Raw genomic sequence first — 15,173 nt, 5'->3', positions numbered from 1 at the left:
TCTCGCAATGCTCGAAGACCAGGGCAAGAGAAGTTTAGTAGAAGTAGCAGTTTTTATTTAAAATTCTAGAAATCCTAACGGAAAACGCGTAATTATTTGATAACGAAATAGATGATTCATAACGGCGAAATTAGATTACTATTTATTGTAATGTGGCCAAAAAATACATTACCACCGTTACTCAGAAAGCGTCATAGACATTTAACTCGATAGAGAACGTGAGTATAACAATATAATACATACATGCATACATATAATCACGTATTTATCCCTTGCGGGGTAGACAGAGCCAACAGTCTTGTAAAGACTGATAGGCCACGTTCAGCTATTTGGCTTTAAGGTAGAATTGAGATTCAAATAGTGACAGGTTGCTAGCCCATCGCCTAAAAGAATCCCAAGTTTATAAGCCTGCCCCTTAGTCGCCTTTTACGACATCCATGGGAGAGAGATGGAGTGGTCCCATTCTTTTTTCTATCGGTGCCGGGAACCACACGGCACAAAATTAACCAAATAGTAGTAACAGTAAAAGTCAATGAAGGGAAAACTTGCGATTGTGCTTTTAGGCGATAGGCTTGTCGTTAACTTTGAATTACGTAAAACCCCAGTTCCATCACTCAGAAATGTTGCTCGCCAAGCACATTGTCGCCATTTTTTTTTCTCTATGGTCCTCTTCTTGGCTATAGCCCATCGAGAATAATCAATTTGCGAATGATGTTTTCCTTGAAACGGATTCTAAATGTACTTTATTACAACCCACGGTTTTATTTTAATAAATTATTTTTGTTGCTAGGGAAAATGTATGAGTGTCATGACCAGTTTGGAAAATCGGTGGCCTCATGTAGATTATGTTATCCCAATCCCAACTAATAATAAAATACCATAGACAAGTTTTATTTAGGTTTACCAAATAATAATTAAAATGAAAAATGAAAATATACTTATAATAAAAAATATATAATATTTTTTTTAGTTTTATTTTAATTAAGTATTATTTGTTAAACGTAACTAATAATATAAATGCGTTGAAGTTTTGTTTGTTTGTTACCTTTTCACGCGATTACTAATATAGCAATAATTATTATGGGAGAATGGTTTACGTAGAAAGACTACAGTCTCGCTAGCAAAAAGAAGTAACCTAAATTTACTAACTATTTTTTTTATTACTTAATCTGATAAAACTAAACTTAGCGAAATTAATAAACAAATAAAAACAATGAGGTAGTAACAAGTTTCTTCAAATTCATGTTTGTTTGTTTGTATTTCCGCCGATTACGTGTTTTAGCGAAGTCGATTAGAAGTTAAACGATATGACGGTTATCATATTATCCTTATATCTTATCCTAAGTACATCTCCAGATACGTTGGTATCGATTTGTGATACGTCGTCAAAGGATCTATCGATGATGTCATCAATGCATTCATGTAAGGTTAGTATGTATTGTTTTTTTTTCTTCACAGACGATATATAAATAGATAGCAGTTATAATGTGACAATTTCTTTTTCTTGATAGTTGCCGTGGCAATCAAACTTCTTGTGAAGTAATTTTTTTAATACTGTGTTTCATTTGAATTTGAGATAGCACTTACAATGTGATAAATAATTCTATTTTTTTTTATAGTCGCCGTGGCCATCAACCTTTTTTTTAGTTACAAATTCGCACATTTCTCACCAGCCACTCAAACACTTACGTCCATCAGACACACCCATCCACGCACTCACCCACACACACATACAACCAAGCACACTTGCGCACACGCATTTACTTATCCTCATCTTGTAGACTAAAGCATGTTATTTTCTTAAAGAAAGATTTCTTGTCTTTGTTTCATATAATAGTAGTCAGAGTTGTAAACATTTATAGGAAGTAGCGGCTCATTCCCATCACTAGTATCTTTGGATCACTGGGAAATCCAAGCACTTACTTGTAATCTAGATAACTAAAAAATAAAATAAAAAAAATATTAAAATATTTTTTCTTTCTGAAATAAGCAGACCCTATGTAATTTTGTTTCTTGTGTTTATCATTCTCGATGTTTTCTGTGTACTATAAATTAGTAAATAAATAAATAATCGGAAGTTGGTTAAGTGTACGAATCACTTTGTTATCTGACACACAAACTGATTCACACCTGTAAATACCTATAAAATTTTGTTGTAATCCTGTAATAAGATTAAGTATAACCTAAAAATTTAATTAAGAAGATTTTCTGATATTGGCTAAATATCATGGAATTCTATGTAAATAAAAAGCAAAACTACGTACTCGTAGTACGTATACAAATTTACGACTCTTAATGAGTGAGTTGCAAATGCTTTGGTCAATTGACCTTGTAATTGTATCTATTTTTGTCCTCCGCGAATTTTAACTGTTGTCCTGCTTTTGGCGTAAGGTATACTTCCACTAGCTCGCGACACGAGGGCGCTAAATTGAAAAATTAGCTAAGTAATTTTAAACCATCATCAACTGTCAATATGAGGCTTGCGTAACACACATAATGACGTCACGCTACGCTCAGGTCCATGACCCAATGATACAATTCTGATTCAAATAGTGAGAGTTCTGATTCGAGCAATTGTCTTTATACTCCTGTGATGATGAAGACCGCCGGAATGGCAAGAAACGAAAAGCTTAGTCCAAATGGTCTTATGAAGATTGTTCCCATTCATAAAATAATTATGTCATGTCATTGTTGAGTTTTTATTAAATTAATCTGAGTAATAAACATTTAGGTACTACTATGTATTGACTTGTATTAATTGTTTGAAACATTGGAAAGTAATTGATCTGGTTGATTGGCAGCGTTTTTGACAACGTTGTAGGATTCTTGGCTCTACACGAAAAGTTTCCGTGAATATGATGAAAAAAAAAATATTTTTCTGTCGGGCTTGGATTTTACATATTTGTCTATTTAATTAATTTTTCTACTCACTCTTGATGTTAGTACCGATGTCGTAATCACTTTCAAGAAAGGAGCCCGGGGTGCGCCTTTTTAAGTAGGTACTATATGGGAATCCTATTGGTAGTTGAAAGAAAAGTACAGGGGTAACGCACCACACATGAACACTAAATACAGGGTTTCAAAAAGATTTGCGAAGTCTTAACAACAATGGCGACAAGCCCGCGTCGAATAGCTGTCGCCGGCCGACTGAAAGTCTGAAACCCAGCGCGCACGACTTGGGGTGAAAGAAAGCGAGACAGCGATAAATTTTATTGGTAGGTATCCACAACATTGTATCATACTCATAAACATAATAAAGTCGTCACCGTAAGCCTAGCCGTGTATGTTAATAATTTATTTATTTCAAAGAAATTATTTAAATCGATTTTTTTAAATAAGAAATTTCCTAAGTGGTTTATTTCACATGGTTTCAAATTAAAAGTTGCGGGCTTTGAACGGCGCCCCAGATCAGTTTTTGGACCGCTTGTGCTTTTTCGTGGGCGTCTCTCGCTTCAACCAATTTATCTGACAAGCTTTAAGGTATGGGAGTCCACTATAGCCCTCAAAATAGTGAAGGCGTCGCTCGGCGCCCACAACTCCTTTCCGAAGGTAAGGTACTCGTATTCAGGTGAATAACCTGACTATCTGTATCATTATCATCATTGCGAATCTGACTGCAAGGTGAATATTCTACTCGACGTGGTCATTCCCTACGAAAATAACCAGCTGAGGCTTCAAGTCTTTGTTCTTTCGTTAAATGGGGTTGGCCTCCGGGTGGTAAAATGGTGTTAGCACCTGGTCAACATGACATGACCCGCCTGCTGCATCACCTTGATGACGAAATGGACTCCATTATCCGAAGTACACCATATCTCAGAAAAACCTCGTTATACGAGTGTTTTAGCATACTTTTGAGTGCCAATTATTCCACCCAACTTGACCCAACATCCTCGATGGTAAGGATCCATCTATTACGTAGAGGGGGTTCCAAGAAGGGACCAAATAGTTCCACAGATAAAGACATAGCAGGCGTTTGCAACAACTCAGCTGGTTTCTTGTTGCGTTAGTTTAACATAACACAAATTTTGGTGACCTTGAGTTTAGTTCAATTTGTGCGATTGGTCTATACTATTACAAGGAGGTAAAGTTTGTTTGTTTGTAAGGGCCAATCTACGAAAATAATGGATCATCAAAATTATTTCACCGTTAAAAAGATAATCACATTATCTGTTTGTATTTATGGACCACGGTAATGTTATGCTCAAATTTGCATATTTTTAAGTAAGGTTTGCTCTTACTATTTGTAGACTATCACTTTTTTTTAATAATGTAACATTCGTATATTGCTGGCAACGCGGGCTAATAGATTTGTAGCTTAAACCCGCGGCCGCCATCTTGGATTAATGCCAAGGTTCGCGGATCGCAAACTATGTTGCAGAAATTATCTGTTGTTGTTTTCTCGGAAACTAAGGATGTAAATAGAAAATTTATGTTTTTTAGTCTACATTATTTTTGTTGCTTTCTTTCTCAGCTTTACTTACCTAATATTTCCAAAGTTCTAATAATTATAATCATATTGATTTATTACTTAATAGTCAATCTAGTGCCGTGTGGTTCCCGGCACCAATAGAAAAAAGAATATGACCACTCCATCTCTTTCCCATGGATGTCGTAAAAGGCGACTTAGGGATAGGGTTATATACTTGGGATTCCTCTTTAAGGCGATGGGCTTGCAACCTGTCAATATTTCAATCTCAATTATATCATTAAGCTAAACGTCATTTGGAGACTGTTGGTTCTGTCTACCCCGTAAGGGATTAGGACGTGTAATAGTCTAAAAGGGACACTCCCCGAAGAATGAGGAAGTTATTCGGTAAAATGTAGGTATGTCTATATTTATACGCCACTAGTACCTAATAATGTAAACATTTCTGATATACATGGAACTCTTATCAAATGCAGTATTAACCCCAATTGACATTGCTACTGTCCGAGTATATGTAATTAACTTAGTAACAACATTAGTCCGCAGTTCCGCTATTGTGGACTAGCTGTGCCCGCTACTCCGTCCGCGTGGAATGGGCATTTGGGCATCATTAAAGCCCTCAAGGGTGAATAATTTTCCCCGTCTTTTTCCATTATTTGATTTCTCCTAATGGAGCGAAGAAATAATGGAAAATGTGACGCTTCAACGCAACTACAATATACGAATGCTACACAACGCTTCAACTATTAAGTTGAAGCGTGATGTTATTTAGCCTTAAGCCTTCCTCGATAAATGGTCTATTCAACACGAAAATAATTTTTCAATTCGAACCAGTAGTTCCTGAGATTAGCGCGTTCAAACAAACAAACTCTTCAACTTTATAATATAAGTATAGATTTTGGTCGTAGCGAGAGCAATGATTCAGCTCGACCGCCACTAGTGTTGCCCAAATTCAGTCTTGGTCTTGCAGTCTTGGTCTTGTTCTTGCGTTTTTGCAAGACCAAGACCAAGAACAAGTCCGCGTATTTTTAGCAAGACCAAGACCAAGACTGACTGTGCAAGACTTGAGCAAGAACAAGACATAGCCTGCAAGACTCTTGCGTCTTGCAGCTAGGACTTAGCGCTATTTCACTGAGTAGTTAGGTGTAACAGTTCGGTGTATAGGTAGGTACGCTTAGGAATTCTATGAGACGCAAAAAACTGTATCAAAGAATATGAAAAACTGGACCTATGCGCATTACGACTAATACCATAAACATAGCGAATAAAAAAATATCTATTAAAATCAAACTGAGTGCATGCATAGTTATGTTTTAACCATCGGCACTTCGATAATGCGGCATCAAGGTTTTGTACTTATATCTCAAAGAAATTTGCCGCTTTTCGGAAGTACATGGTTATGATACCCGCGCCGGCGGCTTCTTTTGAAATCAAAAACAATCGTTGCCGCCACGCCGAAATCATAACATTTGACACTATTTGATTGCCGCCATAGGGCGTAGGTATACTCATGCAAAATAATTTCGAATTTTAAGAGTACCTACAGGTGTTCCAAAGAATAAATAAGTTTCAGAGTGCTTAGAATGAAAATGAATACATTATACTGATCACGCAAGTAGTATTATGATTAGGATAAAATGGTAAGGATAGGTAGTAGATGTCATATTAATTCATTCTAGTAAGTATATATTATAATATTGATTACTTATATGGTTTTAAACTAATTACTTAGGTACTATTATTGTACATTTAGTCATTATATTTCTTAAGTTTTTACAAGAAAAAATAGCAAAAAAGTGTTCAAATATCACCCGTTTAATAAATATTGTAGCCACTTTTAGATATACTTGAAACGTGTAAAAAATTCTACAAAACTAATAAAATAATATAAAAAGCGTAGGTACTTACCTACTAATAAAATAAAAAGCCTGCGATAAGAGTTTTGTATTACTTACCAGCCCGAATATCTCTGAGAGAGATGATGAGAGTAAGTATTTACTAGCTGTGCCCGCGACTTCGTCCACGAGGAATAGTAACTTTGGAGGTATAATGACGTTTAGGACTTATTTATTTATTTTAAAACTTCTGTCATCAAACATACAAACGAACTCTTCAGCTTTATAATATTAGTAAAGATGTACGCCAAAACATTCACTTATATGTAAAGAATAGTGATTGGCACTAATTCTTTACATATATTTTATTCACGCGTCGCGTCTGTACAAGTAGGTAATATTTAGTGTGTGTTTGTACGCCGCACGCGGCATTGTTTGATTTGCGGCGGCATCCTTTTCATAGAGCCGGCACGTGGCGAGGGGGCGCGGTAGAAAGCAAGGAAACGTACTATAAATAAAGGAATTATTTTAATTCCAGTCATTTCCAATTGAGCTGTGCTTCGAGTCTAACTTAATAATTGTTTTTACTAATTCTCGTTGTTTTCTAAAAACGTATCACGTGTACAATTTAATATGAGTGACGAAGATTCAAATTATTCTAGTCCGAGTAACGAGAGTTTGAGTCACAGATCTAAAAGACCCAAAAGCAAATTTGTGGAGTTTTTCGAAATAATTCATGCATCCCAAACTGCCTCTGTAAATTGTGCCAACATAAAAAGATTGAAATAAAAATGAAAAACAGAAACACTTCAGGCTTAAGGAAACATCTAATATCTTTCCACAAAAAGGAATCAGAAATATTTCTTCCTGTTAAACCAAAATTAAGTGGAGATATCACAAGCTTTTTAGTAACCGCTGGAAGAAGTGGACAGGTAAGAATATTTTTTTAACAGTTAAAAGAATTTTAACTCTGCGTAGCTATTCATGCGATACTTTCAAAAACGCCATTAACTTACGTAAGTATTTTTGAGTTAGTGGTGTTTTCATCTAGGGGTGCGACATATTAAGTATGTAATTATCGTCTTAAATATTTTTTATAAACACCCATATTTTCATTTAATCGGCCAGTAACAACTAAGTACTTTATTTTGGTAAATTACAGTACAGTGCAACCTTAATATAACAAATATCAATTTAATAATTTTCTCGATTTAACAACAACAAACCTCCTCCTCTTATACGCTCAAACCTAGTATGTTTTAAATAATAACACAAGATTTATTGTTTTGTTTCAGTCGGAAAACAGCAGTGACAACATCACGACAGCTACAGTTGATTGGGTGGTGAAAAAATATCTTCCCTTCTCATTTTTCGATGACGAAGCTACACAAGTATATTTTCGACGTATTTGCGCTAATATGGTGTTTCCTAAAAGGTCTACACTTAGAAGGAAAGTCAAAGAGCGATTTGAAGAGCTCCAATTGAATCTCAAGGAACGACTTCAACAATTATCATCTAAAATGTCTTTTACCATTGATGGGTGGACGTCAATTGCTGGTAGGAGTTACTACGGGGTTACTATTCACTATATTGACAACGAATGGTAGTATCAATCTGTAGTTCTTGATTTTATACCATCACGCGGTCGACATACTGGGGAAGATATTGCAATGATTTTCCATGAATGTTTATTGGAATATGGCATAATTGATAAAATACAAGGTATCACGGTCGACAACGCCACTGCAAATACCAAATTTATGTATGAACTGGGCAAACAGCTGCCGCCACACTTTGATTCAGACAATCAACATTTCCGGTGCTTAGCTCACATTTTAAACCTTGGTGTACAAGATTTATTAAAGACCTTAGCATTACACTGTGAGTCTGACACTAACGCGCAAGATCAGCAGTACGAAGACTATGCAGACGAAACTGAGGATGAGGAAGATGAAGAATCTGCACCAAATATTGCTGACTCGCGTACATCTGTAACAAAGTTACGCAGTATTTCCAGTAAAATAAAAAGAAGTGAGATAGTGAAGAAGAAGTTTCAGTCTGCTTGTGAAGCAGCTGGCGTGCCATCAAATCTAAATGACATTCTTGACTGTCCAACGAGATGGAATTCCACACATGATATGATTGGATTTGGTTTAAAAGTGAGAGCGGGCATTGACATATTGTGCAGTTCTGTCACCGAATTAAATGATTTTCAAATCACAGCTAATGAATGGCAGGTACTCGAAAAATTACATAAATTTCTAATAAACTTTAAACTTTTACTTGGTGGAGACAAATATGTTACATTACCGCTAGTCAGTGTATCATTCAATCTCTTGCTAGATAAAATTGAATCCATGGTAAAACAGTTAGATGAGAAACCTAATCGATCTGAAGTGGATGAAAGGCTCATTCTAGCTTTCCAAGCAGCTCGAGACAAAATGCTTAAACATTACAAGAAGAGCAACTGGATTTATTGTACTTCTTTAATTTTAGACCCAAGGCATAAGGCTCAGACTTTTGACCTGACAATGTGGGGGAAGCAACTTAAAACAGAAAGTCTGCGCAAGTTCAATGAACTTTATGAAGAATATAAAAGTCTACACTCACTGAACAAATCTCTGGAATTACCAGAAAAAGAAAATAAAGTATGTGATGAAGATGAAGACGTAATAGACTTTGATAAACTCTATGAATGTCCCTCGACGTCATCTGGATCTTGTCTTCAAGGCTTAGTGATAGACAAGTTGGAGGAGTACCTGAGAAAACCAAGAACTGCCAGCTCGGAAGACATTTAGATTGGTGGAGGACGCATGAGACAGAGTATCCGATTTTATCGAAAATGGCCCGTGATTTTCTCTCAATACCTGCAACTTCAGTACCTGCTGAGAGGTTATTTTCTAAAGCATCATTAGTAATTAGAAAACATAGAAATAGGTTAAGTGATGAGTCAGCCAGATGCTTACTTTGTATTAATTCTTGGTCAAAAAAATTTATATAAAGTATCATAACCTAATGATAAAGCTGTTGATTTGTGTTGTATTTTATTTTTTATTCAAATAAATGATAAATCGTAAAACTCTTTTATTAAATTTCTTATAAGTTGAGGGTTCAATCTCTTTCTAGACAGATAAGTATTGTTCTTTAAAATACAGTCAAGTTATTGTAATTAATTTGTTTTTTTACATGTTTTAGCAAATGTAAGCTTATAAATCATAAATGTTTATTAAGAAACAGTTACTTCCATAGAAAACGACATATATCGTAGGTCAGTTGATTTTTCGAATTTCTTATCAAATCTTCAGTTATTTATTAATCTGCTTGATCTTTACTATGGCTATGTTAATTCAAGCTCACAATGTTCCAATTCTAATACGTTTTTCTAAGATTTAAAGTAAACTTTAATAAATAGTAATAGACTAATAGGTAATTGCAAGACTTGCAAGACTCTTACTGCAAGACCAAGACCAAGACTGGCTAAGTCTCGTCTTGTTCTTGCATTTGGGCAACACTAACCGCCACCAAAGGTAAGATCTTCCGCCAGGCTGGTGTGATGCCTGGGGAACCGCGCGACACACGATTTTGTGTCGGAGGTTATATTTATGTACCAATCCGTGATATCTTTGTAATCGCGATTAAGACTCTTCGCTGCTATTGGCTGAGCGCGTCAATTTCTTCGCGATGAATGACAGTCGGTGTGCGACATTAGTGAAGACGCCACATAGGTAATATTGCGTTTTCGATATCCTGATTCGAAAAATTGAGATTCAAATATAAAAAGTTGCTAACCCATCGACCAAAATAAGTTTACAAATGATAATTTCTCAACTGCTTGTATTTTTGGATAGCAAATGCAAACGGTATATATATTTTATTATAAGTTAAAAGCTAGACTAAATTATTGCCCCTTGCAGGGGTGAGAAATGTTTTTTGCAAGTAAAGGTAATAACCAGTTTCTAATTTTGATCAAGCTACTCGAAAGAAAACCACATATAAATCGGAGCAGTAGTTTGCGCGTTTTGCGAGTACAAACATACGGACAGAAATTTAAGAAATCACATTTCGACTTCTGCTGGTCTGTCTGTCTGTCTGGCACTTTATAAATTCGAAACTAATTCAAAATCTTTCACATATAGGTCTTGGCGCCACATTTGCCCTTTCTAATATCCCAATCGATCTCAATGACAGTTTTTTTTTTTGGCAAATGTCACCCGCCTACCTGCACCTGGCTCCGTCTGCTTGGGAGAGAATGCAAAATTTAATTTTAACAATGTTATCTGATATTACCGTATTCTTCACTTTGAAGACGAAATTAATCACTTTCGGACCAAAACTAATATAATATAAATATAAATATATACAGGACAAATTACACTGATTGAGTTAGCCTCGAAGTAAGTTCTTTGAGACTTGTGTTACGAGATACTAACTCAACGATACTATATTTTATAATAAATACTTATATAGATAAACATCCAAGACCCAGGCCAATCAGAAAAAGTTCTTTTCTCATCATGCCCTGGCCGGGATTCGAACCCGGGACCTCCGATGTCACAGACAAGCGTATTACCGCTGCGCCACAGAGGCCGTGAAGATACTGCGAATATGTTTCGTTAAAAGCGTCTTTACAAGCTGCTTTTCATTCGGGTCGTGAGTGTATAGCCTATAATCTAAATTACTTATTAAAAACAAAGTAATTGAAAAATAAGCAGACCGAAAGAGGTTCTTTTAATGTATTTGTGAAAAATGCGAAGATTTTAATTTAAAGTGTTAGTATGTAGTACGTTAAGTCATTATTGTTTTGAAAAATAAATAAAAACAATTGAGAAACGGTAGTTCCTTAACTTGCGCTAGTATGTATAAAAAAAACTGCCGCTTCTATAATTTTTAAACGTAGGTATTACAATGTCCATGTGCAAATTAAATGACGCCATGATTCCATTTACGAATATTAACGATGCGTTCGCATTATTCCAAAATCAACCTAATGCCTTCACACGTAAGTTCAAATTACCCTGTTCCGCGAATTGTATCGGGATTTGTTTTTAAATTTAGCACTATTGGAAAGATTATTTTCGCACAAACAAAATAAGGTCGAAATTGCGTAGGTCGATTTAGAGGTGTGTTTGCAAAGTACTTTACCTGACCTGTGTATTTTAAGAAGTGAATGTTGTATTCGAACATATGCGAACATTTCATCGGATGTTTTTTTTTATTTAGTTCTACTACGTATCCAAACAGTCACTCGCGCCTTTTAGACGTGCGTATACTTTTTTTTCTACATATTTACGTTCGCGGCGAACCACTCTTATCAAACTTAAAAATTACTTTTAACCAATTTTGATGCCTCACGCACTTAAAAAATCTATTGACAGATACTACATAAATTTCATGAAAAAAAAAGTGTTTTCACTCCGAATTGATTCATAGCAAAATAAAGGCACTGAATGAGAATGCTTAAGTTTCGCTGATATAGATTGAAGATCAGACGTGAACTGCTACGTGCCGTCTGAGTTACCCTAGAGGTGTGACTAATATGGAGGAAACAGAGACAATAGAAGAAAATAAATCGCGTGAAAAAAAACGAGGCAAAAGCCAGGATGAGATGACATCTCTTAACACAGGGGCGGTACTCGTATTAAATAACCTATCAACGTATTTTTCCATCACGGCCGCCATTTTCTCGTGCTTATAGCAAAATAATTGAATATTTTCCTGTACCTTAAGCAGATAAAACTATAAATAAATTTTGCTCATGGACTTATTATTCAAAATGTCGCACTAGTTAAGCAGGTTTTTGTTATTGTAATTTAGAAAAGGTTTTAAAGAATTTTCATTGACAAGCGTTTACGATGCGAAAATGATTAATTATTACTGATGGCGAAGAGATGTCGCTACAGCTCTGTCTACCACGCATGGGATATAGACGTGAATATTATTATATGTATGTATGTTTATATTTTTCTAGGAATAAAACGTCATAGTTTACTTCATTTACAAAAAAGTGGGTTGTGGATTAAAATGTTTTTGTTTACACAAATTTCTGAGATAAATTTTATTGTAAGTCGAAACCACTGTATGTATTTCTAAGTAAAAATTACGTCCGCTGAAGTATTCAGCGTCTGCAGTATTTTATATTACATAATATACAGACAAGCACAATTATAGTTTACCAAATTTATAATTTCAAATGTAAAATACTTGTATTTGCTTGCTAAATGTTCTGCTTTTTATTAGCAGAATTAGCATAGGCATACGAAACTCTGACAAACAATATTTTGCGTGAAAATGTGCGTCTATTTGGACGTAAATAAACCATAGATAACAGTAGATGTTCGCGCCAACTGAGAGATTACATTGTCATGGCCATATGTCATACTCATAGCGGAGACCTGTGTTACGCAATGAAGCCCTAAAAGACTTAAAAGTTGTTATGTTACGTCGAGCCAATTTTTACATTCAAGTTTTGTTCAATTATATTAATAATAACAATTTTTTTGTCAACGCATTTGAAGCTTTTCATTGGACATTTCATTTGGACAAATATCCTACATACATACATATAATCAATATAGTATAATCACGTCTATATCCCTTGCGGGGTAGACAGAGCCAGCAGTCTGTAAAAGACTGATAGGCCATGCTCAGTTTTTGGCTTGATGATAGAATTGAAATATCCATCGATATAAAAATGATGATTGATTTATCGCGGAGATTCGTCGAGTCTAGTTAAAGTTCTGTTTTGTCAAGCCTACTAGATACGAGTAATTATGAATCATATAATAACAATATGTAAGTACAGAGTAAAGAACTGCTATTTTATCGAGTGTGTCTACTTAATTATTATTCTCATACTTTGAGACAATAAGGTAACTATTTTAAAAACATAAGGGGCCGCTTATGCAACAAATCAAGATTTATTTATATTTTAATAGGTGGTTCAATTTTTGTATGATCATAGGAAGGAAATGTTAAAAATTCTTTAAAAAGTTTTCAAGGCAAAGTTGCGTCCTTTTATGCCAAAAACGTAAAAAAAAGGTTTAATAAGCCCATAAGAATCAAATCATGTGCCTAGCCCTAGATCGCATCTATACTTATATTATAAAGCTGAAAAGTTTCTTTGTTTGAACGCGCTAATCTCAGGAACTACTGGTTCGAATTGAAAAATTATTTTTGTGTTAAATAGACCATTTATCGAGGAAGGGTTTAGGCTATATAACATCACGCTGCAATTATTAGGAGCGAAGAAATAATGGGAAATGTAAAAAAAGCGGGGTAGATTATTCATCCTTGAGGGCTTTGATGATGCCCAAAATAACGATTCCACGCGGACGAAGTCGCGGGCACAGCTAGTGTTGGATATTTTGCAAAGAGAATGTAATTAAATTAAACAGTCTACTGATATGTTTAATTATGACTGGTAAGTAAGTAAGGAAGTTTTTCTTTATCTCAGTACAAATAGTCAAGTCAATTCTTATCTAAATAGCATATTATTTCAACTATAGTTCTAAATCATTAAAAACGTATTAACCCTTAACCACCTAGCATATATTTTTGTCACACGACCACCTACCATACGTCTGAGGGACCCCAGAACAAAAAAATTTTTTTTTTGCAGTCGCCAAATTTAGAGCTTTTCGCGACAATTAGAACAATTTTTATTTGAGCATTCAAGGCAAATGGACGCTTTGCATTCGAAACACATGTATTGTGTTTTGCGATTCTTTTTGCATTCACAAGTAGAACAATTCTAACGACCTGATAATCACTCTTCAGCAGTGCTGATGCATGGAACAGCTGCTGGAGGGGTCACGCTGATCTGGAGTATGCATTGTATGCTAACACGTATATATCTCGTTGCAATTTCACGTGCCATATGCGGTCTTATTAGCTGTTCAGCAAGTTTCTTCAAAAACTTGAACCTGCTTTCAATCTTTTGTCCTAGTGTCTGCACAGACAGGTCCAAAACATAGCAATTTGAGCAACAATATTGCCAATGGCCACCTACGAAAGCGACGACTAATTCGAGCACCTTTGGTATAGAAGATACACTCCAATTTTGGTTTGGTTATAAAATAATATGATCTCTGGTTTCTTCGTCACTTTTTTGACACCTGGAGAATGGTGCATGTTTGAAACAGTGATGACTGCCTTATTTTGTTTTGGCACATATGACACTCGGAATCAGACGCACAACTTTCTTCTGGGACGTGACTAATTTCGACCGGCTCCACATCGCTGCATTCGTCATTTGGTATTTTTTCATCGTCTGATAAATTATTTTCCAACCACCACTCAATTACAGCGTCCCTAAGAAACTATAACTAAAACTAAAAACAAATATACATAATAAAAAAAATCACGGAACCTCCTAACAGGGGTCTGTCAGACCTACTCTGGTATTTAACTACTCACCTGAGACAAACGCGCACACTTCTAACCTTGACGAGCCGTTATGCGGTACTCAGGGGCGCAGGGAAAAGGTACAGGAATGTACGAGTCGATAAAACACTCCGGCGCAAAAATATTCACAATAATAATATCAAGTGAGACGTAGGGTAGGTGGTTAAGGGTTAAGGATCTTCAAAGTGGGCTCAATTGTATATTATTTTTCCACAAGCTTTGGTCCGGGGCCTCACTTCTGTGGGAATTCCCAAAAAGTAGTGAACGTAGTTTATGTTTAACGTAAAAAAAACTATAGGTAATCATATAATACCTATAACATTAAAATCGGTCGGCTTAGCCGTGAAGGGTTTATACTATTTTTTTAAATTAATGAGGACAAACTTGGTTTATTAAGTACCAACATTTCAATAACATCTGTCCTGTTTTCCTTCACCAAATAAAACTAGAATAATCGATTTTTTATCTAAGACCTGATCTGATTCATTTTCGCGCTTTGCTCTGACATT

At 35.4% G+C, this 15,173-nt stretch overlaps 1 protein-coding gene across 3 annotated transcripts in view; it reads right to left on the bottom strand.

Moving 5' to 3' along the window:
* The window catches only part of LOC106134392 (uncharacterized), a 42,929-nt gene that overhangs the window by 19,576 nt on the left and 8,180 nt on the right, over nt 1-15,173 (bottom strand). Inside the window, exon 1 of one of the 3 annotated variants that reach the window (XM_013334432.2) lies at nt 3,054-3,146. The exons of 1 other annotated variant lie outside the window; for it this stretch is intronic. The gene's annotated coding sequence lies outside the window, so the exon portion shown is untranslated. Of the gene's footprint in view, nt 1-2,931; nt 3,147-15,173 lie in introns of those variants that run through there. One more of the 3 variants, XM_013334430.2, reaches the window with a different exon arrangement.

This window comes from Amyelois transitella, chromosome 28 (genome assembly GCF_032362555.1).
Source record: "Amyelois transitella isolate CPQ chromosome 28, ilAmyTran1.1, whole genome shotgun sequence".
Classification (NCBI taxonomy): Eukaryota; Metazoa; Arthropoda; class Insecta; order Lepidoptera; family Pyralidae; genus Amyelois; species Amyelois transitella.
Note: the sequence above shows the minus strand (reverse complement) of the source record. Positions and strands in the feature narration are given on the sequence as shown.